We start from the raw sequence: 27,128 nt of genomic DNA, 5'->3' as shown, positions 1-27,128 counted from the left end.
CTATTCTTGTCAAGTATAGACCTTCAGAGCAAGCATTGTGGCAGAAGATTCTGCGGAATCTCTTCTCACCCTCACTGTGTGCGCTGTTGGCAAATACTGTAGGGGGGGTTTAGATTAATTAACCAGACAGAGCAGACGTCTCTGCCTAAATTTTATTTCCCCAACAAAATGTGAGATTTTTAGAAAATCATAAAAATAAATAATGATTAAATTAAATCAGACTTAATAGTTGGACTTGATACTTTTCTTTTTTTATTTACTGTATGGACAGTCGTTTATCTATCGAGTAGCCTATATATTTGTGGGCATCTTTAAATTGTAAGTTCAAAATAAAATGTGTTCATTTTTGTGCTCAGAACACCCCCCACTGTCAACAAATTATTTAGCTGAATCCATCATCCCAGGTGGAATGAAGTGTCCGAGACCAAGCCTGCTCCCGTGCTTTCCTGGATGAAAAACATTTTTCATCCAAAGTGATTTGCTAAACAAGAGCCTCCTCATACTATAATAGTTTTGATACACCGATCTGTTTTGATCTGATTTCTCGCCATCTCTTCCACCAATGAGGTGCAAAATATAATTTACATGTAAAAAAACGGTACGACTGGTGCTCAGATGATCTGTGATAACTCTCCACCATTTTTGTCATTGGTTAGTTTAATCAGTTTAATATGCTATTTATCTAACTAAAAGATCAAGCTGAAGATGCTTTTTACTTATATTTCTATTTAATACAATCAGACCAAGTTTTCATTATTGTAAGGTTTTTATTGAGTGATTACATAGGCAGAAATACAGATTAAGATGGATTACACTTTAATTTGTGTTTTGTACATCTACTACATTACTGTGTGCCCACTCTGATTCGTAACCATGACTGGAAGAACGTCTCGGGTTACTTCGCTGTAACCCTTTTCCCTGAAAAAACGGGAACGAGACGCTTGAAACGCTATGGGAAACATCTTGTCATGTTGCCGGTTGTGAAGTATGTGTGTATCAAACACGCCAAATTTTTGTCTTAAATAACCTCGGTCGGGTGGCGTCATCTGATAAGATGCACCTGCAGGTTATAAATAGGAGTGAACCGGAAACATTCCTCAGATTAACTTGTCTGAACGGACGTCCAGTCACGTAGGCAGTGCGGCATTGGGACGCAGCATCTCTTTCCCACCTTTTCAGGGAACAGGGTTACAGCAAAGTAACCCGAGACATTTGCCAACATTAATGTAGTGTGTATTTTCATTAACAAAGACTGTTATCTTCTAAATTATTAATTCAATTTAATTTTATTTGTATAGCGCTTTTAACACTTGTCATTGTCCCAAAGCAGTTTTACACAATCAAAAGAATTATTTAAGTTTGTATGAAATGTGAATGTGTATGAATCAAAATGGTCAGTTTGTCCCTGGTGAGCAAGCCGAGGGCGACAGTGGCAAGGAAAAACTCCCTGAGATGGTAATAGGAAGAAACCTTGAGAGGAACCAGACTCAACAGGGAACCCATCCTCATTTGGGTGATAACAGAGAGCAGGAATTGATCTGCATTCATAGTCCAGTTAGTTATTGAAAACTCGGGTAGACTTGTATGATGTTCCAGTCCTGAACTGTCAACAGTATCGAACAGTCAAGTCCTCAGAGAAACAGCTGCCAACACCAGTCGAGGTCAGAACGGTCTTCTAGGTAGAGAGAATCATCCCCAGACACGAGATGCATCCCAAAGAGACACACGGGGCATCCATGTGACGAGATCTCCAACCAGAAGCGGGGCACCAGGATGGGTCAGACAGGTCCGGAGGGCAGAGGGAGTCTGGATCACTGGCAGCTCAGGAACGACATGTGTAGCTTGACAGAGAGAGGGAAAGAGAGAGGGGGGAGAGAGGAAGAGAAAGAGTGGAAGAGAGAGCAAAAGAGGAGAGATGGCAGTTAGGTATGGTCACAGTCACATAATGTATAATGTGAATGAGTCCTCCAGATCTGCTTCTTTACCTAAGGCAAATCTATTTATAAAAATGCTTGATTAAATAAATAGGTTTTTAGCCTGGACTTAAACACTGAGAAAAAAGCTCTGCCCCCAGCTGTACTTTTCATACTACGCGGTACTGATAAGCAGCCTGCATGCTTTGATTGAAGTAGGCACTAGCAGTTCACTCAGTGGTGGTTCTACACTGAATTGCTCCATGGGCGAGACTCTCTCTCGGCGCCCCAAGCCCCCTCCAATTTACATTACATCTCATGTTGTATACACTGCTGAAAAAACAATAGAACCCTGCACAAAAATAATAGAAAATGTAATGGATTTATTGGTTATAATGGGAATTGTATTAGTTTTATTGGTAAGTATAACAATGTCTGCTGGTATATGATGGGTTGAGTCTATTGGTGGGTGGGATGGTAAATCCTATTGGAAAACACACTACAATAAGGAATTTGGTAATAGTTTCACTGGAAAATGTTAATGGTTTATAATAGAAACCATTAGAATTTCTGTGATGGTTTATATATTAGGCTTTTATTGTTTTTTTTGCATGGTCAGCATAGCAAGCATCATAAGAAAAAAGGCTAACAAACCTAAGAGTTAACGTTATACCACTTATTAACATAATGACATGAATACCTTAATCATACAGAGAGAACATTGTTGCAGACCTTTATCTTTTGCCCGTTTCTCTTCATCTTTTTTCCTAAATTGGGCACCTGACAGCTTTCGCCTTCTTGTCTCCATCGCTGTGTTTACTTTATAATAGACGAGTCGACAATCAACAGATTTCCTCCAACGCTGTCACTCACGACCAGAAGTCAAGACTAAACTAATTCACCTCAACATAGAAAAATGCTACCGTAACATAAATCAATAGCAGAGCCTATCGATTTACGCTACCGCATGACTACAACTACACTGTGGACGGTTAATGTTATAAGAGGAGTTAATTGTGTTTATTAGCATTATCATAAATCAAAAACACGTCTTCACGTGCGTAAGCATTTATGTATGAACTACTCTGTGCACTGAATAGTGCTGCACACATGATAACCACAAGATATTCAAGTATACAAAAATATGTAAACATAGGTGTTTAAATTTAAGACCCTGAACCAGTTTTTATTTTCCTCAAAGTTAAGGCTCATTCATGACAATTTATGCAGAAACTCAAATGTTTCGGTCAAATTAAGCAAAGGAAAACGGTTTAAACTGACCGCCAACCGAAGTCTCAGCACCAAGGTAGTATGTATTTATGGGCATGGAAACAGTGTGCAAACTTGTGGGACTGCGCAAGCGTAAATCCGGTAGTTAGCAAAACCCGATGGGTAGAATTTTTCAATTGAACAGCAGCACAGGTATCATAGATAATAGAAAACGGCTTAGCGGCACAGATTTTTTTTTTCGCCCTGTTTGCCCATACATAAAACCGCCACTGAGTTCACTCAGATACTGCGGCGCGAGACCATTTAATGCTTTACTTTGCAAGAACCCTGCCCCTGGATCTTTGGAAATGTTTGTGTGTCTTATTAATTTTCTCTTTCCTATTGTTTTATATGGTTTTGCACTATTTGCCAGCATGGGATGTGTGTGGGGTTGTTCTTTATTTTTTCTTGAATGATGTCAAATCTAATAAAAATATTAAATACTCAACAAGTTACACATAAAAAAGAATAGGTTTTTAGCTTACTTAAAGATCTCTCTTTATGGAAATTTACATAAATTCTCTTTCTCTCAAAATTTAGGATTAAAAAGTGCTTTATTAGTGTGATGAATATTTACATTCATATTTACATATACAGAATAGTATAAAATAATAAAAATAAATAAATGTAAATATTTACAGACTTTTACAGACTTTTAGTTAAAGTCAAAGATAAAGTGAATTTCGTGAACATAAAAAAAATAGTGGTGTGAAAAACTATTTGCCCCCTTCCTGATTTCTTATTCTTTTGCATGTTTGTCACACAAAATGTTTTTGATCATCAAACACATTTAACTATTAGTCAAAGAGAACACAAGTAAACACAAAAGGCAATTTTTAAATTATGGTTTTTATTATTTAGGGAGAAAAAAAATCCAAACCTACATGGCCCTGTGTGAAAAAGTAATTGCCCCCTGAACCTAATAACTGGTTGGGCCACCCTTAGCAGCAATAACTGCAATCAAGCGTTTGCGATAACTTGCAACGAGTCTTTTACAGCGCTCTGGAGGAATTTTGGCCCACTCATCTTTGCAGAATTGTTGTAATTCAGCTTCATTTGAGGGTTTTCTAGCTTTTTAAGATCATGCCACAACATCTCAATAGGATTCAGGTCAGGACTTTGACTAGGCCACTCCAAAGTCTTCATTTTGTTTTTCTTCAGCCATTCAGAGGTGGATTTGCTGGTGTGTTTTGGGTCATTGTCCTGCTGCAGCACCCAAGATCGCTTCAGCTTGAGTTGACGAACAGATGGCCGGACATTCTCCTTCAGGATTTTTTGGTAGACAGTAGAATTCATGGTTTCATCTATCACAGCAAGCCTTCCAGGTCCTGAAGCAGCAAAACAACCCCAGACCATCACACTACCACCACCATATTTTACTGTTGGTATGATGTTCTTTTTCTGAAATGCTGTGTTACTTTTACGCCAGATGTAACGGGACACGCACCTTCCAAAAAGTTAAACTTTTGTCTCGTCGGTCCACAAGGTATTTTCCCAAAAGTCTTGGCAATCATTGAGATGTTTTTTAGCAAAATTGAGACGAGCCTTAATGTTCTTTTTGCTTAAAAGTGGTTTGCGCCTTGGAAATTTGCCATGCAGGTCGTTTTTGCCCAGTCTCTTTCTTATGGTGGAGTCGTGAACATTGACCTTAATTGAGGCAAGTGAGGCCTGCAGTTCTTTAGATGTTGTCCTGAGGTCTTTTGTGGCGTCTCGGATGAGTTGTCTCTGCGCTCTTGGGGTAATTTTGGTCGGCCGGCCACTCCTGGGAAGGTTCACCACTGTTCCATGTTTTTGCCATTTGTGGATAATGGCTCTCACTGTGGTTCGCTGGAGTCCCAAAGCTTTAGAAATGGCTTTATAACCTTTACCAGACTGATAGATCTTAATTACTTTTGTTCTCATTTGTTCCTGAATTTCTTTGGATCTTGGCATGATGTCTAGCTTTTGAGGTGCTTTTGGTCTACTTCTCTGTGTCAGGTAGCTCCTATTTAAAGGATTTCTTGATTGAAACAGGTGTGGCAGTAATCAGGCCTGGGGGTGACTACAGAAATTGAACTCAGGTGTGATAAACCACAGTTAAGTTATTTTTTAACAAGGGGGGCAATCACTTTTTCACACAGGGCCATGTAGGTTTGGAGTTTTTTTTCTCCCTTAATAACGTAAACCTTCATTTAAAAACTGCATTTTGTGTTCAATTATGTTATCTTTGACTAATAGTTAACGGTTTTTGATGAGCAGAAACATTTAAGTGTGACAAACATGAAAAAAAATAACACATCAGGAAGGTGGCAAATAGTTTTCCACACCACTGTATATATATAAATATATATGTGACTGTGTGGGTGATGGTGGATTAATTGACGCAGCCAGTCAGGTGGATGGTCACTTAAGACTGCCTTTATTCGCCTGGGAAAAACAGCACCATAAGTTGGTTATACTGCAGATCATTAATAATGTGTGACAGTCGTTAAAAAGTCAGTATGAAAACTCCTGCAATTCTATTTTCTCAAAGTGGTCATGAACATATAGTGGACAAAATTCTAAATAAAAATATAAAACAGCATTAAAACTATGCACTTAAGTTACCAAAATGTTACATATTTTTGTATAAAAGAAAGACAAAAGGGGAAAAGCACATGTCTGAAATAATGCAATACATAACAGCACGTGTGCTAATGCCAAACTCGGTTCGGCTAACAATTTACAAATGACATGAATAAAACACATAATTGGGATAAACAGCACCATAAGTTGGTTATATTGCAGATCATTAATGATGTATGACAGTCTTAAATGAAATAAACAGAGGTTCAGAGTTTACAAGCAGACTAATACACATTCTTCTTATTTTATTTTGACAAATATCACATACTAAAAGAACTAGAAGCTCACAAACCGAAGTAATAACTCGTGTATAGTATAAAATTTTAGTTTTATGCTTTAAAAATCTTTCCAAACCTAGTTAATGATTAATTTATTATTATTATTATTATTATTATTATTATTATTATTATTAATAAGACAGAGCAATCATCAATGCGTCAATGAGTTAAACAGCAGCTCTGACAGTAGTGCAGGTTTATATTAAAGCACTCATGCTGATACATTATCATTTCCATAGTAACAGCTCATTCACAGGGACGTGGTTAGCGCTCACGCTAATGATGACCATTTAAAATTTATTTATCGTTGAAATTGACGTTTTGGGGTTTTTCATTTTTTAGGTTTAACAGCGAAATATTATATTTTTCCTTTTGTTTTTAAGATTTTTTTCCATTTTATTATTAATATCTGTTTTGTAATATTTGTGCTTTTATGTGAACAAAACATTTTTGTTTGAGTTGTTTATTCCTGTTTTGAACAGCAGATGGAAGTCTTTAGCTGTTGTACTGTTATATGATTTATTGTGTTATCACAGAGTCTCTCCCATAAAACTAGTTATGATTAATATGACCTGTTTCTGATACATGACACAAAATTACATCAATCTGTATCGGTCTGAAATAGAGCTAATAATCATCTTCTGTAAAACAACAGACATTTTAAACATGTTAGAATTTAAAGAGCTATTTTATTCATACAATAAAAAATGTTGTACTAATGAAGTACAATCTGTTATTAAGGGAATAAAAATAATCCCTGTTACAAACTCAAGTCCTTCCATCCTTTTATTTAACTAATCTAAAGGGCATCTCAAAAAATTGGAACAGCATGAGAAAAATTATTTTTCCGATTTAAAAAGTGAAGTGGTGTAAAGTATTTGAGTAAATAGACTTCGTTACTGTACTTAAGTATTTCTTTGGCTACTTTTGTACTACGTGTTTGATTGAATTTATGTCCTCTTTACTCCAGTACATTTGAATGGACACTTACTGTTACTCATTGCATTGTGATTGTGCGCGACAACTCAGCATCTTTATCTGCCATGGCTAATTGCGTGGCGAAAGAGGTGATATCGCCATCTGCAGGATGCTGAAGGTACTGGATGCTATTTACCTATATGTGCTAAATGAGGCGACTCCAAGTGAATGTGAATTAGAAGCTTGCCAAATGCCAGGTGTTTTACAATAATTAAGTTTGACTGAGACTGACATTTGTTCTGCCATTTTAAAATATTGAAGTGTTCAATTTCAATTCTATATTAGGAAATAAAACCTCATAAATAAACGGTTTCTTGTTTTTTACATTTATTGGTGTTTTTTGAGCCTACATTCAGTACGAGTACAATACCTAAGTTCTTTTAAAATCAGATACTTTAAGACTTTTACTCAAGTCTTATTGGAATTGGTAACTTATAACATAATGGAGTCATTTTTACAGTAAAGTATCTGTACTTTTACTCAAGTATGGTTTTTAGGTACTTTTTATACCTCTGAAAAAGTGAAACCTACATATACAGTTGAAACCATATATACACTTCAGAAAAAAACACAAAAACTTGTTTTTCTTTATTGTCAAACATCAAATTAAAGTAAACTTTTTCTGTTTTATATCATTAAATATTAAAAATTTTTTGCATTGGTAAAATGTCAGAATCGAGCGAGAGAGAATTTTTATGTATTTTTTTTTAACACTTTCATCAGAGTCAGAAGTATAAATACATTAAGTCTATTGTGTCTTTAAACAAAAAGAAAACTCTAGATGATTCCATTTTAAGCTTAAGAAGCTTCTGGAAGGTTAATTAATTTCATTTGAGTTAATTGGTGACACACCTGGGGATGGATATAAACACACACCCCAAACACGGACCCTCTTTCTGTGACATCATAGAGACATCAAGAGAAATCAACTGAGACATCAGGAAAAGAATTGTGGACGTCGACACATGTGAATCATCCTTAGGTGCAATTTCCAGATGCCTGAAGGTTCCACGGTTATCCGTTCAGACAATAATACACAAGTATAAACAACATGGAATGTACAACTATCACAGCGCTCAAGAGAGACGAACTCTGAGTCCCAGAGAGGAACGTTTTTTGGTGTGAAATGTGCGAATTAAACCCAGGACAACAGCAAAAGACCTTGTAAAGATGCTGCTGAAACTGGTAAGACCGTGTGATTATCCACAGTAAATCCAGTCCTGTACCACCATGAGCTGATAGGTTACTCTGGAAGAAAAAAGTCATTGCTTCAAAAACATCATAAAAAATTATGATGAAGGACAAACGGTAGATGCCCGTTCTTTTATTTTCTGCATTGTCAGGTTATAGTGCCAGGGGTAGCTCAGTGGTTAAGGCATTGGACTACGGTTCGGAAGATCCCAGGTTCAAACCCCACAACCACCAAGTTGCCACTGTTGGGCCCTTGAGCGCAGCCCTTAACCCTCAACTGCTCAGATGTGTAATAAGATAAAAATTGTAAGTCACTCTGGATAAGAGCGTCTGCCAAATGCCTAAATGTAAATGTAGTAAATGAAAAGATTTGCGAGTTTCTTCGGAGAGCATTTTTCGGAGAGTGTGTGTCTCTTGCCTTAATTTCTGTGCGCATGTGTGTGTGTGTTTGTAAAGTGTCAAATTACGCTTGCGCGCATGCAAACACCGCGATGAGTAAAAAAAAATTATTTTTAACTTCTGGAATGAGAATTTCTTTTGCTTTACTCGCGTGCACACACGTGTTATAAGAAACAGTACACGCACTGTACACATGCGCTTCCGAACACAAAATAAAATGTGTTTTACACACACATGGGGTCACAGTGTTATAGTAAACAGTACAGTGCACGGATGTTGATTATACCAGTAAGAGACGAGCACTAAGACCCAGTAGGGGAGACGATTCCGCAGCACAAGAGAGGGAAAAGCTGTTCGCTCAGTTGTGATCACGTGACGCTCGGCATCAAAACAAGAAGCACATGCGTGAAACATGATACTCAGTGCCCGTAAACCAAGACAATGTTCGTTTTTCAAGCCAAAATTTATTTCAAATCTTTGCTCATCTTGCAGAACACTCGTAAACTGTGTTACTCGTAATCCGAGGTTCCACTGTACATGGTGTCGCACACAATTAAACCCCAACTCCTCCTTGACTGGAGAACATTGGGTTCACTCTGAAAATACTATAAAAGGTAATTTAACCACCTCCTTGTCCTAATCATATTCTTACTAAACAAAAATATACTTTGTTAACATAAACTATTCATATATTGAACTGAAACAATTAAAATATATGATAATAAAAAAACAGCATAACTGATTATAATAGCAGTTACACGTGAGGTGATGCACACTGTGAGTCACACTCTGATCTTGTCATCTGATCGATTACACATAATATCGTGTGTATTTGATAGGATTCTCTCTTAATCAAGTGTGTTATCCCCTGAATGTTGCCTTGAATATAAACAGTGATTCAGTGTTTTGTGTTTGATTAAACTGCTTTAGTTTTCTCTGTTCTAATAGAGTTTACAGAACCTGAGCTATGCAGGTTAAGGTGTGTGGTATGTAAGCACTGGGGCCTCCTGCATACGCTCGTACTCAAATGCTCAAAATCATGTCACAAAATAAAAAATAAATAAATATATTTAAAATATGTATACATGCAGTTAACTGTGCAGTCAATCATAAAGTGACACTAGAGATGAAAACTACTGAAGAAGGAAAGTAAAGGAAATTAATAATAATGATGATAATAATAATAATAATTATTATAATAATAATAATAATAATAATAATAATAACAATAATAATAAATAGAGAAAGCGCCATCAAAGAAGAATAATTGTTGATACAAAACATGGAGAGAAGAAAAGAAAATGAAAAATAAATATCCGATTGTGCTGCATGTATGATTGTGAATCTCTCTCTTGTGCGATTTTCTCTTAATCATGTTTATTAGTCTTTGAGTGTCTTATGAATATTAGAGTGCTACATGATTAAACTTGATGCTAAATATATGGTAGCCCATCAGGGCAAAACATCTTCCCCGTAAATGTTTATGGTTTTTCAAGTCTTAGTCTAAGTTGCAAGCTAAATGCTAAAGCTAATGCACAAGACACTATGGAATTTCGAGGCTGACGAGGACACAGTGAACACAACCATGCCGGTGCAGCTCCAGGAGTTATCATGGGGGAATATACAGTGTATTATAGCGTGATCACTTTATAATTTACTAAATTTGCAACTAGACACACTTACCAGGTACTGTTTAATTTATATAAAATTAATTGGATGTTACTGTTTGGGCAGTAACATCCAATGTTGCTGTTGCTCATTTGCACATTTGCACATGCACTTTATGTTGTCTGTAAAACCTGTAGATAGTCTTCCTTAGTTAGTTAGTTTTACTTAGTTTTTGTTAATTTATGTTGTAATTTATGTTAGGTCTCTCTGTCTTGTCTCTGCTAGCCAGCTAACTAGGCCTCTTGGTTAGCTAGTTTAGCTTCTCTGTTAATTTATGTTGTAAGTTTATGTTGCATGTAGCACCTTGGTCCTGGAGGAACGTTGTTTCGTTTCACTGTGTACTAACTGTATATGGTTGAAGTGACAATAAAGCCTACTTGAACTTGAGTAAACTGTAGCTTTACTTGAAAGTAAAGTAAAAGAGCTAAGAGCAGATTAAAAGCAGACTATTAACTGTTGCCTAGTGCTAATTAGCCCTGAGCTAAGTCTTAGCTGCTCCTGTTATGGGTAATGTTACAGATTAATGTATTGTTGTACGCAACATATTGGGGCTTATCAGTGCTTCTGTACTGCCATATAATGTAGTGGCATTATCATAGATCTCTGCTGGTGTAGAAATCAGATGATTCACAGGCAGTTGATGATTTACACACAGTTCACTGTGAGTAGGAAAACATGCAAGAATACATATTATAAGGAGTATAAACAGATATTTAATGAATTCATAATAGAATAGATAGAACCCAAACAAAAGCCTCTTTTCTTGACTGTTACATACATTGTGTAAGCACATGGCTAACTATTCAGAAGATCTATGATAATTCCACTATATTATATGACAGTACAATAGCACTGATAAGCTCCAATCAGTTAAATACAACAATACATTAATCATCTGTAACATTACCCATACCCATTTAGTAAAAATTATAATGTTATCACGCTATAATTCACTGTACAGTATATTCCACCATGATGCGTCCAGTGTTTAGTGTTCTCAGTAGCCTGAAAATCCCATAGTGCTTTAGGATTTAGCATTTAGTTTGCAACTTAAACGAGAAAGAGAGTTCTTACACGGAAAAAAGAACATGCATGTACACATGAAAAATCATACATTTGTAAGGGAAAAATCATACACATTTACGGGAAAGATGCTTTGCCCTTCTGGGCCACCGTACGTTAGTGTAGATGACACTGTTTGTCAGAGAACCCTAGCCCTTAAACCCCAAAGCATTTTTAGCCATTCTTTGCATTAAAGATTTCCAGAGACTCAGCTGTATGGACATCTAGAGAAAGTTCATTCCACCACCTGGGTGCCAGAACAGAAAAGTGCCTCTATCCTCATTTTCCTTGAGCCCTGAAGGATGGTAGGACCAGCTGAGCAGTGCTGGAGGATTGGAGGGAACATGGTGCAGTGCGAGGTGTGACTAGAGCTGAGAGGTAAGTGGGTGCTGGGCCATGTGTAGCTTTTTAGAGATGTGCAGCTGCATTCTGGATCAGCTGCGGAGGACGAAGGGTGGACAGAGGCAGACCTGCCAGGAGTGAGTTGCAGTAGTCCAGTCTTAACAATAACAAGGGACTGATTTTATTTATTTATATACACTACCGTTCAAAAGTTTGGGGTCACTTTCTAACTCCATGATGGTTCCTGATTTTTATTTCTTTTTACATTGTAAAGGAATGCTAAAGGCGTCCAAAAAATGCATTAATCTCCTTTGAACAGTTAATGGTGAGATGTTTCTGTCACTTATGCTCTGTAAAGACTTCATACCGCCTCTAATCTGAGGGTCTGTTAATTGGTCATTTTTCAGGCTGATAACTCTAAATGAACTTCTCCTCTGCGGCAGAGTTAGGTTTTGGTCTCGCCCTCCTGGGACGGCCTTCATGAGAGCCAGTTTCATTATGGTGCTGGACGGATTTTGCAAATGCACTTGACACAATACGGTTCTTGCAAGAAATATTACAGAAAGGCTGACCTCTGTGTCTTAAAATAACAACTAACTTTTGTTTTTCTTTTTGTTATGTAATTACCTAATTCCATTTGTGTTATTTAATAGTTTTGAAATCCCAAAGTATCAAAATCTAATTATTGTTGTAAAATGTAATAAATAAATAACTAAAGAAAGAAATTTGCAAGTAAGTGTTCCAAAATTTTTGAACGGTAGTGTATATTTTTTCATGGTATACATATTATACAGATGTGTGTGCCAAAGAAGCTACTTCTGAAGTTTATGCAACATGGAACTGACCCATCTCGAAAGTTGCTAACTTCAGCCTATATATGCCCCCCAAATGGCCATTATTTAGAGTTATACTGTCTTGCTTCAAACAATAATCATTTAAAATAGAAATTATTCATATTTTAGTATTGATAATAAAATTGCATAAGCTGAAGCATATGACCTGTAAAAATTGTTGCTTAAATTGATTTTCGGTAAAAACTTTTGAAATCTGAATGACATTTAAGATCATTGAATGATTTGAATTGTAAAAAGTTATGGACATTAAAACATAAAAGGGCCTGAAATTGTATTAAGCAAATGTTTTTTTTTTCTTTTAATAAAAATATAAATGTGTATAAATATTTACAAAAAACAAGGCAGGGATCAAGAAACAACCACAGAGCCGTCAGAGAACTTCTGCAGGTGGCATGACTCTGAATTATATCTAAAGTCAGATGTATAGAGTGTGAAAAGAAACGGAGACAGTACAGTCCCCTGGGGAGCTCCAGTGCTGCAGATCACTGTCTCCGACACACAGTTCCCCAGTATGTCCGACTACAGAACAGTGTGTCCGACGTGATCTGCATAATCACCTACAACTGAACATCAGGAAAACAAAGGATATGGTTGTAGACTTTAGGAGAAGTGAGACCCCTGTGACTCCTATATCTGTCAAGGAGAAGATAGTGTATTAACCTAGTTAGTTTAATACTTAGTTATTAACCTAGTTAACCCAGTGTAAGTATGTATCCAATGATGTAAACATTAAAGCACTTTTTGTAAGTCGCTCTGGATAAGAGCGTCTGCCAAATGCCTAAATGTAAATGTAAATGTAGTGGACATGGTCTCTGAATTCAAATATCTGGGAGTTCATCTGGACAACAAACTTGACTGGTCACTCAACACAACGGCGCTCTACAAAAAAGGACAGAGTCGGTTGTACTTTCTTCGAAGGCTCAGGTCTTTTCACGTCTGTAACACCATTCTGCGGATGTTCTATGAAACCGTTGTGGCGAGTGTCATTTTTTACGCTGTGGTCTGTTGGGGTGGTAACATTAAGGTGTCTGATAAGAACAAACTGGACAAGTCAATTAAAAAGACCGGATCTGTGCTAGACATGGAGCTTGACTCTGTGGATGTAGTAGTGAAGAGGAGGATTCTGTCCAAAGTACAATCCATTTTGAACAATCCTTCTCACCCGCTATACAGGATACAGTGTCTTCACTGAACAGAGGAGCAGTTTCAGCCAGAGACTGATTACTATCAAGTGTTCCACAGAGCGCCACAGAAGATCCTTTCTCCCAACGGCCATAAAGTTTACGACTCTTCTCTGTAACTCATACACACATGTAGGTGGATTTTCACTGACTGTAACAAAACAGGACATTAATACTTACCCGTATTAATAATATAAGTGCAATACTACTTCCCAATAAAATATGTAATACAAGATTACATATAATAATACAATATTACATACATATACCAGATTACTGTGCAATACTAACAAATGCTCTTGGGTCATATTTTTTGGTACTTACTGTTTTAAGACCTTTTTTTGGTGATTATTATTATTATTATTATTATTATTATTTATTACCTTTATTACCTTTCCTTGGATAACAACTGTGAGCAACTGGAACCTAGCATAAGCAATTTCCCTCTGGGATTATTAAAGTTTTTTGAATCTTGAAATTTGAAATAAGAAGCACTACTGTAAGTATTATGAAAAATGCTGTTATATGATCCTATCCTATCCTTCACCGAGGTAAGACCAATACCAAGTTTTGGCCATAAAAATACTAGAGTCCGAGAACATATTAACTCTTGTGTGGTGTTAATACTTGTGTTATTCAGACAGTCTTTTAGATCTGGTGGACCTGCTGCATTTTAGGGTTTTTAATGGAATAAAATCAATTAATTTACGTTAAAATACTCAACATATGTTTACGTCATCATGATTACAAGTAATATAGTCAGAATATATGGTTAATATTCGACCTTTATGTTTGTTAGATCAAATTCAAATTCAAATTCAAATTTTATTTGTCACATACACAAACATACACAGTACGAAATGTAGTGAAATGCATTATACGACTGCCATTGACCCTAAAAGAGAATTAAAGTTTACAAATAAGAAATAAATATGAATAAAAGAAATACGATAGAAATTAAATTAAAAAATTAAATTAAACTAGGAAAAATAGAACTAAAAATAAAAATAGAAATGTGCTAGGAAAAAAATAGAACTAAAAATAAAAATAGAAATATGATGTACAAAATAGAAATATACTGTGCAAATTGAAATATACTGTACGGTGTGTGCAAATATGCATAGAGCAAAGTGTCTTAGTGCAGAGGTTATTAAAGTGTCTTTGTGCACTGGTCCAGGATGTAAACGTAAAACTGTAATGTAGTGTAGTTGTTAAGGTAGGTGTGCAAGGTTATTAAAGTGTCTTTGTGCAATGGTCCAGGATGTAACGTACGACATGTAGTGTATATATGAAGGAAGGTGAGCGTGTAATTGTCCATAGTGTTCATGGATGTAAGAAGATTGATAGATTTGACCAATTATGAAAATATTGTGTAGTTCTGCATAGTGGTGTGGTTGTGGTTGAGAGACCTTATCGCCTGCGGGAAGAAGCTCCTCCTCAGTCTCTCTGTCTTGGCCTTCAAGGAGCGGAATCGCTTCCCAGACCGCAACAGAGTAAACAGTCCGTTATTGGGGTGGCTGAGGTCCTTCACGATCTTCCTGGCCTTGGTCAAGCACCGCTTGCTGTAAATCGATTGCAGGTCAGGGAGCTCGATGCGGATGATGCGCTCAGCTGATCACACCACCCTCTGTAGAGCTCGTCTGTCCTGCATGGTGCTGTTCCCGAACCAGGTCGTGATATTTCCCGTCAGGATGCTCTCGATGGTGCAGGAGTAGAAGTTCCTGAGCACCTTGGAGGGCAGTCTAAAGTCTCTCAAGCGTCTGAGGTGGTAGAGACGCTGTCGGGCCTTTTTTACCACGGTGTTGATGTGACAGGACCATGCCAGGTCCTGCGTGATGTGAACACCGAGGTATCTGAAGCTGTCCACTCTCTCCACTGGGCTCCTGTTGATGACGGGGGTCTGGTAGTTCCTCACCTGCTTTGTACTAAAGTCCACTATCAGCTCCTTTGTCTTACTGACGTTCAGGAGGAGATTGTTTCTCTGGCACCAGTTCTCCAGATTTCCAACCTCCTCCAGGTAGGCCGTCTCATCGTTGTTCATGATCAGGCCCACCACAACAGTGTCGTCAGCAAACTTGATGATGGTGGTGGAGCTGGTAGTGGCCACGCAGTCGTGGGTGTACAGAGAGTACAGCAGGGGGCTCAGAACACAACCCTGGGGGACTCCAGTGCTGAGAGTGAGGGAGGCTGAGACATGTCCGCCCATCCTTACTGCCTGTGGTCTGCCAGTTAGGAAGTTGGAGATCCACTGACACATAGATGAGCTGAGTCCCAGGTGCTCCAGCTTGGTGGTAAGTGTGGAGGGAATTATGGTATTAAATGCAGAGCTGTAGTCGATGAAGAGCATTTTCACATAATTCCCCCTCCGAGTGTCCAGGTGAGTGAGAGATGTATGGAGGAGATGAGAGATTGCATCGTCCGTGGAACGGTTTGGACGATAAGCAAACTGTAGTGGGTCGAGTGTGTCTGGTAGTGAAGAGATGATGAAGTCTCTGACCAGGCGTTCAAAGCACTTCATCACTACTGAAGTGAGGGCTACAGGGCGATAATCATTGAGGGAAGCAGGATGAGGTTTCTTTGGGACAGGAACAATAATGGACTCTTTGAAGCATGTGGGGATCACCGACTGAGATAAAGAGATGTTAAATATCTCAGTGAACACAGGTGCTAGCTGGTCTGCGCAGGCTCTGAGAATACGGCCTGAGATGCCGTCTGGTCCTGCTGCTTTCCTGGTGTTCACTCTCTTAAAGGCTCTCCTCACGTCATGCTCGGTGATGATGAACGCGCTTCCGGTGCTGGCAGTGACTTCCTGTCTGCAGCCGTTAGCGCCGCTAGCATTAGCATCGCTAGCGTCCTTAGCTGCAGCCTCGAAGCGAGCATAGAAAGTGTTCAGCTCGTCTGCCAGAGACACGTCTGCGTTTATCATACCGGATGTTGGTGCTTTATAATCCGTTATTGTCCTTAGTCCCTGCCACAGGCTCCTAGAGTCACTCTGTTGGAGTTGTGACTCTAGTTTCCTCCCGTAGCGCTGCTTCGCCTCTTTCACCGCCTTCCGGACGCTGTATGACGCAGCCTTGTACGGTTCCATGTCCCCCGACGCGAGTCCCGTGTTGTAGGCAGCCGTGCGAGATCTCAGAGCGTCGCGGATGGTTTTATCCACCCACGGCTTCTGGTTGGGAAACGTTTTAATAGTTTTTTTTTCTACGGTATCGTCCGCTAATTTCCCGATGAATCCTTGACTGTGGTGTAGCAATGATCCAGTGTCCTTTCGCCCCTGGTGGGGCAGGTGATGTGCTGATAAAAGTTTGGCGCTGCACGTTTGAGGTTGGCACTATTAAAGTCCCCCGCCACAATAAGCGCAGCGTCCCGGTGTTGTGTCTGGTGCTGTGTGAGTGCCTCATGCAGCTCGCATAAGGCAGTGTCCGTGTCCGCTTGTGGTGGAATATAAACGGCGCTGATTATGACCGATGTAAACTCCCGAGGAAGGTAAAAAGGACGACACATGATGGACAGTAGTTCCAGGTTTGGTGTGCAGGAGCGTGTGAGAGGAACAACGCTCGCGCTGTTGCACCAGCTGCTGTTCACCATTAAACACACGCCGCCTCCCCTTGACTTCCCCGAGTCCCGCGTCCTGTCCATGCGGTGAACCGAGAAGAACTCGGCCGGCTGGATGGCGTGGTCTGGCACCGCTGGGTTCAGCCATGTCTCGGTGAAGCAGAGGAGATTGCAGTCCCGAATGTCTCTCTGGAACTTTATCCTGGCCCTGAGGTCATCGAGCTTGTTCTCCAGTGACTGGACGTTGGCGAGCAGGATGCTAGGCAGAGGTGTGCGGTGTGCACGGGCTCTCAGCCTGTTCCTGACGCCGGCTCGTTTCCCTCGGGGCCGCCGCTTCGCGTCGCGTCCTTTGTTGTCCCTCAGGATCTCACTCGGCCAGCTCGGATCCGGAGTTAAAAACGTTGAATTGTGAGTACATTGTATACCAATAGTAACAAGAGTGTCTCTATCATAACTAATGTACCCCATGGTGGTAATTTTGCCGGTTTTAAAACGCTGTAAACTAACTTAAAGAACAAAAACAAAGAAAAGGTGGTCGGAGCAGTCGTGACGGCAGCCGACCTCACCGGCGCCATCTTGATCACATTTAATAGTACATAATAAAATTAGTTTTTAATAATACACAATTTAATAATGAATAATTAAAAAATCTCTTATCAATATGAGTGGGAAAAAAATCTAATTGGTTATGATTTTTTTGAACTGAATTAGAAATTTACTCTTTCAGGTAATTTTACAGAGCACAAGCTAAACCATGTGAGTCTAGACAACACATCAGCCCCACTGAACACACTGCCTTTTCATTCCAGCTTATATAACACGTGAGCAGCAGAGTTTTACTGTGTGTGTGTGTGTGTGGTGTGTGTGTCTGCATGTCACATGGATTCTGTGGACTCCATTTTAGACCTTAAAACTCCAGCAACGATAAAAACCCCAAAGTAAGCATGTAAATAGGTTTGGTCCATCTGCTTCCACCTCGCCCTAAAATCACACCTTTTCTTCCAAATTAGTGAATTCCAGAATAATTTACTTGATGTCCTACACATGAGTAACTGCCTCCCTGTTGGCCCTGGTTACATCCTTATCACATTGGCAGCCATGCGGCGTGACTCATTTCTTGGGCAATAAGACCATTTAATTTAACCATTTATTTGACATCCGTATTTCTTCACTTGCTAGCTGCTGACAATCTTCTTCTGGTCCCAGAGCTGGCTGTTGATGAGCTAGTCCTGGTGCTCGTCTTCGTTTTGGAACTAGCTGATGCTCATTCTCAACCTCTTCTTCAAAGTGACTGTCAGACCCTGCATGTTTAGAAATGTGATCCTCACATTCTAAAACCTCTTCCTCTACATCTCAAAATCATCTCTCTCTTACAAAATCAATTGCAACGCTCTCTGAGCAGTGAATCTTTTGGCTATGTTGATCAGTTGTGATAAGGAACCACACTGAAGAAGCTATATTTATTGCATCGCCAGTTTGGCATATGAGAAATAGGATAGAATTTGAGCAAATGAAGATGGGCTTCCACAGAACAGAGAGTAAAGTGTGTGAGAATGTGAGAGCAGACGGGTGTGAGTTCTTGAATTTTGTGTTGTATGATGATGTTCGCATCCTTGTGTGTGACATCAGGGCCAAAACACAAAACTCACACTCTCTCAAACACACATACGGTACATACACAAACATAAATAATTAATTGTATAATTTTTTTGTTGATAAAATGAAAATGTGACCCACAGACCCGAACACCACACAAGGGTAAATAAATGTTCTATTTTTCTCCAGTTCTCCTAAAGTAAATGATAAAAATGAGATGTTCTCTGTTCTGTGTATTGCATTGTAACAGAATTTCATGGTTCTAATTAAACACACTTCTATATTTGTATAATTATGTACAGTTGAATAGTAATAAACTGCACGTGTCAAATCTTTTAATGGTCACATTGTAGCCAATTCTGCTCCGAGCGCTTGATTACTGCAAAAACCCTGAATACACCTGCAGTGAGTCCCAGCCATCAGAAGTCCAGCTGCAGTTTAGCAGTAATAGTGAGACACTCGGTGTGGACATCATGTCCCTCACTTAAAGTCCAAATCTCTCCTTTTTCCTGTCTGGTTTTAAGCTCTGGTTTTAATTAGGAGTGTGTTATGTACAGTATGTATACACACTTTATATAAATACATTATAAACTCACACATCATCATATTACAGATGTCTTTATTCTCCTAAATAATCCATACAGGATGACGGTCTCTGACTCCAGGGCTGATCAGAGGACGCAGTGATGTTCTGACGTCCACATTAGTGAAAGTGTAGATGTGTGAGTGTGTATTAATATTATAAAATGACAGTGTGTGTGTATCACAGTCTAAAAACACTCCCACTGCTGTCAGCTCTTTATTAACGTCTGGGAGTGAAATCAGTTCTGTTTGATCTCTGATATAAACTCCTTCTTTTTCTACTTTATTAGAAACTCCTTCTTTTTCTACTTTATTAGAAACTCCTTCTTTTTCTCCTTCATTAGAAACTCCTTCTTTTTCTCCTTCATTAGAAACTCCTTTTTTTTCTCCTTCATTAGAAACTCCTTTTTTTTCTCCTTCATTAGAAACTCCTTTTTTTTCTCCTTCATTAGAAACTCCTTTTTTTTCTCCTTCATTAGAAACTCCTTTTTTTTCTCCTTCATTAGAAACTCCTTTTTTTTCTCCTTCATTAGAAACTCCTTTTTTTTCTCCTTCATTAGAAACTCCTTCTTCTTCTCCCTCATTAGAAACTCTTTTTTCTCTGATATAAACTCCTTTTTCTCCTTCATAACAGAGAACCCAGAACCCATTTTGTCGTGTAAACGGGACGCTGTACTCTTTCTCAGCTTCATCACTCGCTACACCAACAAACCAGGAGAGTTTTACTGTTTTCTGTGACTCTCTCACTTTCACCTCCCAGTAATGTTTACCAGCCTGAAACCTCTCTTTACACAGAGTGAAGTATGTATAAGTAGGATTGTCAGCGTTCCAGCGAGCATACAGAGCAGGACTCTTTCCTTCCTTTCCCTCGTATATTAGAGACTCTGGAGTTTCCTCTGGGTCGATGCTGATGTTCACTGCAGAAATAAATAAGGTTTTTGTTATTATTATTTTACACTTCACACTTACAGGAATACAGTAATGTTCAACTGAATTCATTTCTCACCTTTGTATTGTTTCACTTGGTCTAAATCTGTTAGAAAAATAATAAATAACAGTAAAGTACAGTGATGAGTTTATAAAGGCAGAAAAAGTGAACACACACACACACACACACACACACACACACACACAGACTGGTGTTCCGGTTCCTTCTGAGTTAGTTCTATCTGTAGTGTAAGGTTTATTATTTTTATCCATAGACGTCTTCTGTGGTTTAGTTCATCTCACTTTATGTCTGTTCATCTACTGTTCCTTAAATATTTACAGTAATATGTAACTTACTGTAACTGATCTCTGACGTGGTGAGAGTGGGTCTGTTACCTGAGGTGGAGTCAGCAGGTCCAGTCTCTGAAATGGAGGCAGTAAGTGTGAGATTAGAACTGGTGATAGTGTGGATGAGATGTGAGGTGTTGTGTAACTCGATAACAGATTAAGAGACACACCCATCACAGGTGCACACCGTGACAATACATATTTCCACAAAACCTTTGAGATTCCCCTCTAAATGCAGATTTAAGGATTATAAAATTAATGAGTGGGAGAGGCTCATTAAGACCTTTTTAAAGACACATTTACCTGGAGGAGGAGCTGTTGGTGGCATTTTTACACTTTGATCAGAATTCTGTTCTATATCTATTTATATAAAGAAAGAATAAATAGAACAGTTTATAAAGAGAAAGTTTAGATATTATCTGAGATTAAAAGATGATTAGATGATAAAGTGTTGATCAGGTGTGTGTATGAAGTGTATAGATGAGGAGATGTGACCAACCTACAACCACAGCGTGAGGAACTGTACCTGTAGATGGAGCGTCAGTCTGATCCTGATTCTCCATATTTTATTTATAAATATACATATCTTATTTAAATATATACATATCTTTTGATATTTTTCAGAGGTTCAGTTTTTGACTGAGTTCCTGCTTTTATATATATATATAATATACACTTGGAGAGACGGGTGAGCTTCCTTGCTGCCCAATGCAATGGCTGGGAGTAGTTTATTATCAGTACTCGCACGAAATCACAATTATTACAAATTAAACCTCCTTAAAACACACCTCAAACACACACACTCACCCCTGGCCGAAGCCACTAACCCAAACACCTTTTCCCAACAGGGTGAACACAAAACAATCCCTCCCGCAAAGCATGATGGTAGCCAATCAAAACCCCGCCCACGCCACACTGCCCCCACCCGAGCTGTGACCGTCCCTGGTCATCATGGCGAACTCAGTCTAGGAGGCGTGCCGGTGGTCGGCACTGGCGTTGTGAATGCCAGAGTCTCTTTGCGGAGGAAGGAGGGGTGCAACCGTCCTCCTGAGGCGGACCGGCCTCCACAGAGTTCGATGTTTCGCTGGCGTTGGGCTGATAGGGAGCGAGACGGTCCCGGTGGAGCACGACCACTCGCGACCGCCCCGTCAACCGCACCCGGTAGACTACATCGGAGAGCTGGGCCAGTACCGTGCAGGGGCCCACCCAGTGAGACATAAGCTTAGGCGAAAGCCCCCTTTTCCTTCCGGGGGAATACACCCAAACCTGCTCCCCAGTAGCAAAGTCTCGTCCCCGGCTGTGGGTGTCATACACGCGGCGCTGCTTAACACCAGCGTCCGCCAAGTGTCTACGCGCCAACTCGTGGACACGGAACAGTTTGTCTTTGAGCGAACAAAAATAATCCAACCCCGGCTTCGTAGGTAAATCCACTTGTGGAGGGGAACCGAACACAAGGTCCACGGGCGTGCGCAATTCGCGACCGAACATTAATGCCGCTGGCGTCAGCTGTGAGGAACACCTCGTCCACCAGCACTCGAGCCGTGGTGGAAGCGCTCTGGTCAGGAACAGCAAACGCCTCCGGTCTCTGAAGTAGTCCATGGCCACCAGCACATACCGGTTCCCGCGATCGGAGGTGGGAAACGGCCCGAGAATGTCCACGCCCATACGCTCCAAAGGTGCCCCCGCCCGAAAGTCTTGCAGGGGTGCTCGCGAGTGCTGGGTAGGCCCTTCTTTGCCGTGCAGACGTCGCATCTGTGCTCAAAGAGTTCGTTGTCAGTGTGACAGCCCGGCCAGTAGAAACGAGCGCGCAGCCGCCGCAAAGTTTTCGTTAAGCCAAAGTGTCCCGCGCCCGCGTGCCCATGGACCATCCCTAACACACGTGCCCGCAAAGTCCGCGGCACCAGCAGCTGAAAATACTCGCCAACGCCGCACGGCCATTCCCAGTGGCGATAGAGTAGGCCCCCCCGCAACGATAGTCTGTCAAACTGTGAATGGAGAGCTTTTACCTCTAGGCCCAGGTGGGCGACCGCGGTATACTCTGGTCTCTGGCCCGCTTTAACCCAACCTAGTACCTGCTGCAGCGCCGGATCCTTCTCCTGCTCGGCGATTAGCTGTTCACGGTCCAGCTGTGGCACAGGTGCAACGACTATAGGCGATGGTTTAGGCACCGCAGTAACTCGGCTGCACGCCGGCTCAGACGGTTGGTTACCGACGGGGTCTCCGGAGGACTGCGCAGGAATAATGTTCTGACTCACGGGGTTCGGAGAGTGCTCGACGTCGCAATCACCCGCGCGCGCTTCCACCCTCTCGCAGTACCGACAACGATCATTGCTGCACGGCCGGCGGGATAAAGCATCGGCGTTAGCATGCAGTTTTCCCGCTTGGTTAGCATGCAGTTTTCCCGCTTGCAGGATTACGATAAAATCGTAATCCTGCAACCGCTCGAGCCAGCGCTCTAACTGCCCTTCAGGCTCTTTAAAACTAAGCAGCCACACTAACGAAGCGTGATCGGTCCGCAGCAAGAGAGAATGCATATAAATAAATATATGCCCATATAAATACGGCCTAAAATGTTTTAGAGCCGCGACGACCGCTAGCAGCTCGCACCGCGTGACGCAGTAGTTCCTCTCTGGTCCAGACAACGCGCGGCTGAAGTAGGCGATAGCACGCTCTTTGCCCTCGTAAATCTGAGACAGGACGGCCCCCAGCCCTACATTGCTTGCGTCCGTGTCCAGGATAAACATACGAGACGCGTCAGGATATTCGAGAACGGGCGACGTGACCAGAGCTTCCCATAAGCTTCCCATATTCGTCCCAGCGAAACGGCTGGTTCTTTCTCGTGAGCCCGTGCAGCGGGCTGGCGATCGTGGCAAAATCCTTTACGAACCGGCGATAATACGAGGCTAACCCAAGAAAGGTGCGTAGCTGCGACACATTTAACGGTTCAGGCAAATTCTGTACCGCAGCAATTTTGGCCGGATCGGTGGCAATCCCTTGGGCGCTAATCACGTGTCCCAAAAATACGGTCTCTTGCCGAAACAGCTGACACTTTTTGGGATTGAGCCGCAAGTTCGCCCGTCTGATGGCTAAAAATACCTGCCGTAGGTTAGCTAGCGCGACGTCAAATTCCTTGCCGTGCACCAGTAAATCGTCTAAGTAAACGACACACCGGTTACGAGAAATATCTGCCAATACTTTCTCCATCAAGCGTTCGAACGTAGCTGGAGCATTACATAGGCCAAATGGCATGCGCCGAAATTGCCATAGCCCTTGCCCGATCGAGAACGCAGTTTTAGGACGTGCTTCCGGGGCGGGTTCTACTTGCCAATACCCGCTACGCAAATCCAGCGAGCTAAACCAGGCCGAGCCCGCAACATGCTCAAGCGCATCATCTATTCGCGGTAACGGATAAGAATCTTTGCGCGTTACCTCGTTTAACCGCCGGTAATCCACACAAAACCGCCACGATTCGTCCTTCTTATGCACAAGCACCACCGGCGACGACCACGGTCCAAACGCTGGCTCTATGGCGCCCGAGTCGGCCATCTGGAGAGACAGGCCCGTATCCTCAGATAACTCCCTGACACGGTGCGAATGTTCAAAGCTGGGTCCGGCAGCATACAACCGCGCTCGCCGCGCTCTAATAATCCCCAGCGCAGCAACGAAACTGTAGAGCCGGTGTCCACGAGCGCCCGCAGCGAAACGTCGTCCAGGCCACAGTTCACGTACACACCCGCGCGATTTCCTTAACGTCCCGACCGGAAGTAAAATCCAGCAGTTGGGGAAACAAAAACGGCTGTGGGAGGCGGCTTCCCCTCGGCGCCCCCCGAAGCTAGTTTAACGGCTGCTGGGGTACGCTGCCCTCAGGCCTGAGAACGTTGCAGTGGATGTCCGACGGTCCCTGGCCTCGGCGTGGTTCGGTGCGCTCGGCCTCGCGTAGCGCCTCAGAGAGAGAAGCCGGTGCCGCTAACCGGATGTGCTCGCGAAGCTCACAAGCTAGCTCTTCCTGCTGGGCATGCTCAAATTCCGGGTAGCCCCGGCGCGCGAGAGATCTCAAGTCCATAGCAAACGCCCCCAATGGCTCGGAGGCGCACCGCTTGCGAGTCGCTAGCTCTTCGCACGCGGCCTCCTTAGGGTCACCCGTGCCGAACCGGAAGTGGAGCGACTCCCGCAGCTTCGCCCAGTCCTTCCGCTCATCAACCCGGAGGTCCTCCAACGCCGGGAGCGCGTCGCCTTTCAGCGAGACCAGCCCGCGTAGTCGGCGGCTATCTCCACTTGGGCGAGGAACGCGTGTGGCTTGACGGCGCCATTGTAGACAGGCAGGCGCAGCTGCATGTCGCCTCGCCGGCTGGCGGCGCACGGAGCTGTAGCTTGCTCTTGTGCTGCGTCACTGGAGGAATCCCCTCCAAAATCCAGCGCCGGAACCTGAAGCGCGCCGCTCCGCTCCGGTCGCCGCTCTTTGCTCGCGCTGGCCCCGTCAGGGAGGGTTTTCTTCCTCCTCAGCCGCTCTGCTACTCGGCGGCCTATCTGAATCCTCCGGATTTCCTCAGGGGTGCACTCCAACCCGCTTCTCTCCATCCCACTTCTGACACCAAATGTAGTGTTTTCACCACTAAGCAGGCACTTGGAGAGACGGGTGAGCTTCCTTGCTGCCCAATGCAATGGCTGGGAGTAGTTTATTATCAGTCCGGAGAATATGTCCAGTCAAAGATAATCAGGTTAAAAAATCTTCGAAAGAAAATGATCCACAACAATCTCTCCTTCTCTCGTCCAAACAAATAACACCAGCGCTGGTCCACCATCACTACTCATGCATTTTCCCGTTAACTTACACATTGTGTGTGTGTGTGTGTGTGTGTGTGATGCGCGAAGTGCGCATGCTCCGTGCCGTTACTCTTCGCGCGCGCGTGTGTGTGATGCGCGAAGGGCGCATGCTTCGTTTCCTTATTCTTTGCGTGTATGCCAAGTGCGCATGCTCCGTGCCCTTACTCTTCAACATTTTTCCCCTCTGGGCTTGCTGTAGATAAGCATGCGCACTTCGCGAGTGTTAAGTTCAGTTTTGGTGAATGGTGGAGAATAAACAGTTAAAAAGGATTTTGTGTGCTCTCGTTTTTATTGTTTTTATATATTACAAAGTGTTTAAGGGAACCTGACATGAATGCTCGGTCACATTAACAAGAGTGTGGTAACGTTAATTGTAAGATGGCGGGCAAGTTGTTCATGACTTAGAACATGGGGGGACATTATGCAAATATGTTACGGAGTGACGTGGATCCGTAAGTAAAAATAGATTTGCTAACGACTCGTTTAGGCGAATGTGAACCGATTCTTTTTTTTTTATAGAAAAAAACTCAATTTATAGTGCATTGTCAGCATCACAGATAGTGCAGATAGTTTCACATACACCTACATGACACACTGCATGAAATTTTTTTTTGAAAAAGCATAATAGTGGCACTTTAAAGTAAAGTAAAGTGGTATGTGTGTGTGCATGTAAGGGTGTTGAAGTATTGATTCAACCTCTCCAGTTTCCAAGAATTAGTCCGTGAGCACGAGGATAGAAAATATCTGTCCTGTAAACCTGTCCTGGTAAAAATTCTAATTTTGGAAAATCTTCAGCAAAACATTCACAGTTCACAGTCCAATACAGTAAAAAGCAGCTGATTCCCTTTACGATTCAAAGGCGCAGAGACAACACTGTTACATTTCACATACCAGTAAAACCTTAAATTGCTTGCAAGTGTTTTGCAAGACAGGCAACATTTTAAAATACATAGTATTTTAACCTAAAAAGTAGCAAAGTTTTGTGGTTCTATCTAAGCCTATGGCACCCCTCTCTCCTATTGTGGGATTTTGTGTGTGTGTGTGTGTGTGTGTGTGTGTGCAAAAGTAATCCTACACAACAACCCACCTCCTCTCTTTTCTCTTACTCACACACAGCCTGATTCATTTCAAGGGTAAAGTGCAGGGTAATCGGTTTTATATTTTATATTTACTATTTTCTGGTTATGGAATAAATAATCAAAGTTTCCATTATTCGATTTGAGACAAAATGGCATCCGGGATTCCCCTTGCAATTTAAAGGTGCTGAGACAACACTGTCTAATAACACTTACTTGGCAGTGTGGGGAAAGAGGGCAGTGATTTAGTCAAGTGGATTGCTATGCTTTACACTGTGTATTTGTGTCAAAGGTGTATAAGGCTTACTTTGTTGGACTTAAGAACAAATCAGACTTATGATTGTGCTCCTGGAACAGATCTTGTTCGTATGTCAGGGACTACCTGTCTTATCACCTATTTAGCTGGATCTTACTACTGCAGTGAATTTTACCCCAGCACCTACCTCCTGTACTTTCTGTCCCTTTTCTCCTGGAGAGAATC

The 27,128-nt window shown here is 41.5% G+C and overlaps 1 pseudogene; it reads right to left on the bottom strand.

Moving 5' to 3' along the window:
• Positions 1-19,307: 19,307 nt before the first annotated feature.
• Positions 19,308-27,128, bottom strand: part of LOC128508481 (butyrophilin subfamily 2 member A2-like) — a 10,070-nt pseudogene continuing 2,249 nt past the window's right edge.

The sequence above is a fragment of the Clarias gariepinus genome, chromosome 20 (genome assembly GCF_024256425.1).
Source record: "Clarias gariepinus isolate MV-2021 ecotype Netherlands chromosome 20, CGAR_prim_01v2, whole genome shotgun sequence".
Classification (NCBI taxonomy): Eukaryota; Metazoa; Chordata; class Actinopteri; order Siluriformes; family Clariidae; genus Clarias; species Clarias gariepinus.
Note: the sequence above shows the minus strand (reverse complement) of the source record. Positions and strands in the feature narration are given on the sequence as shown.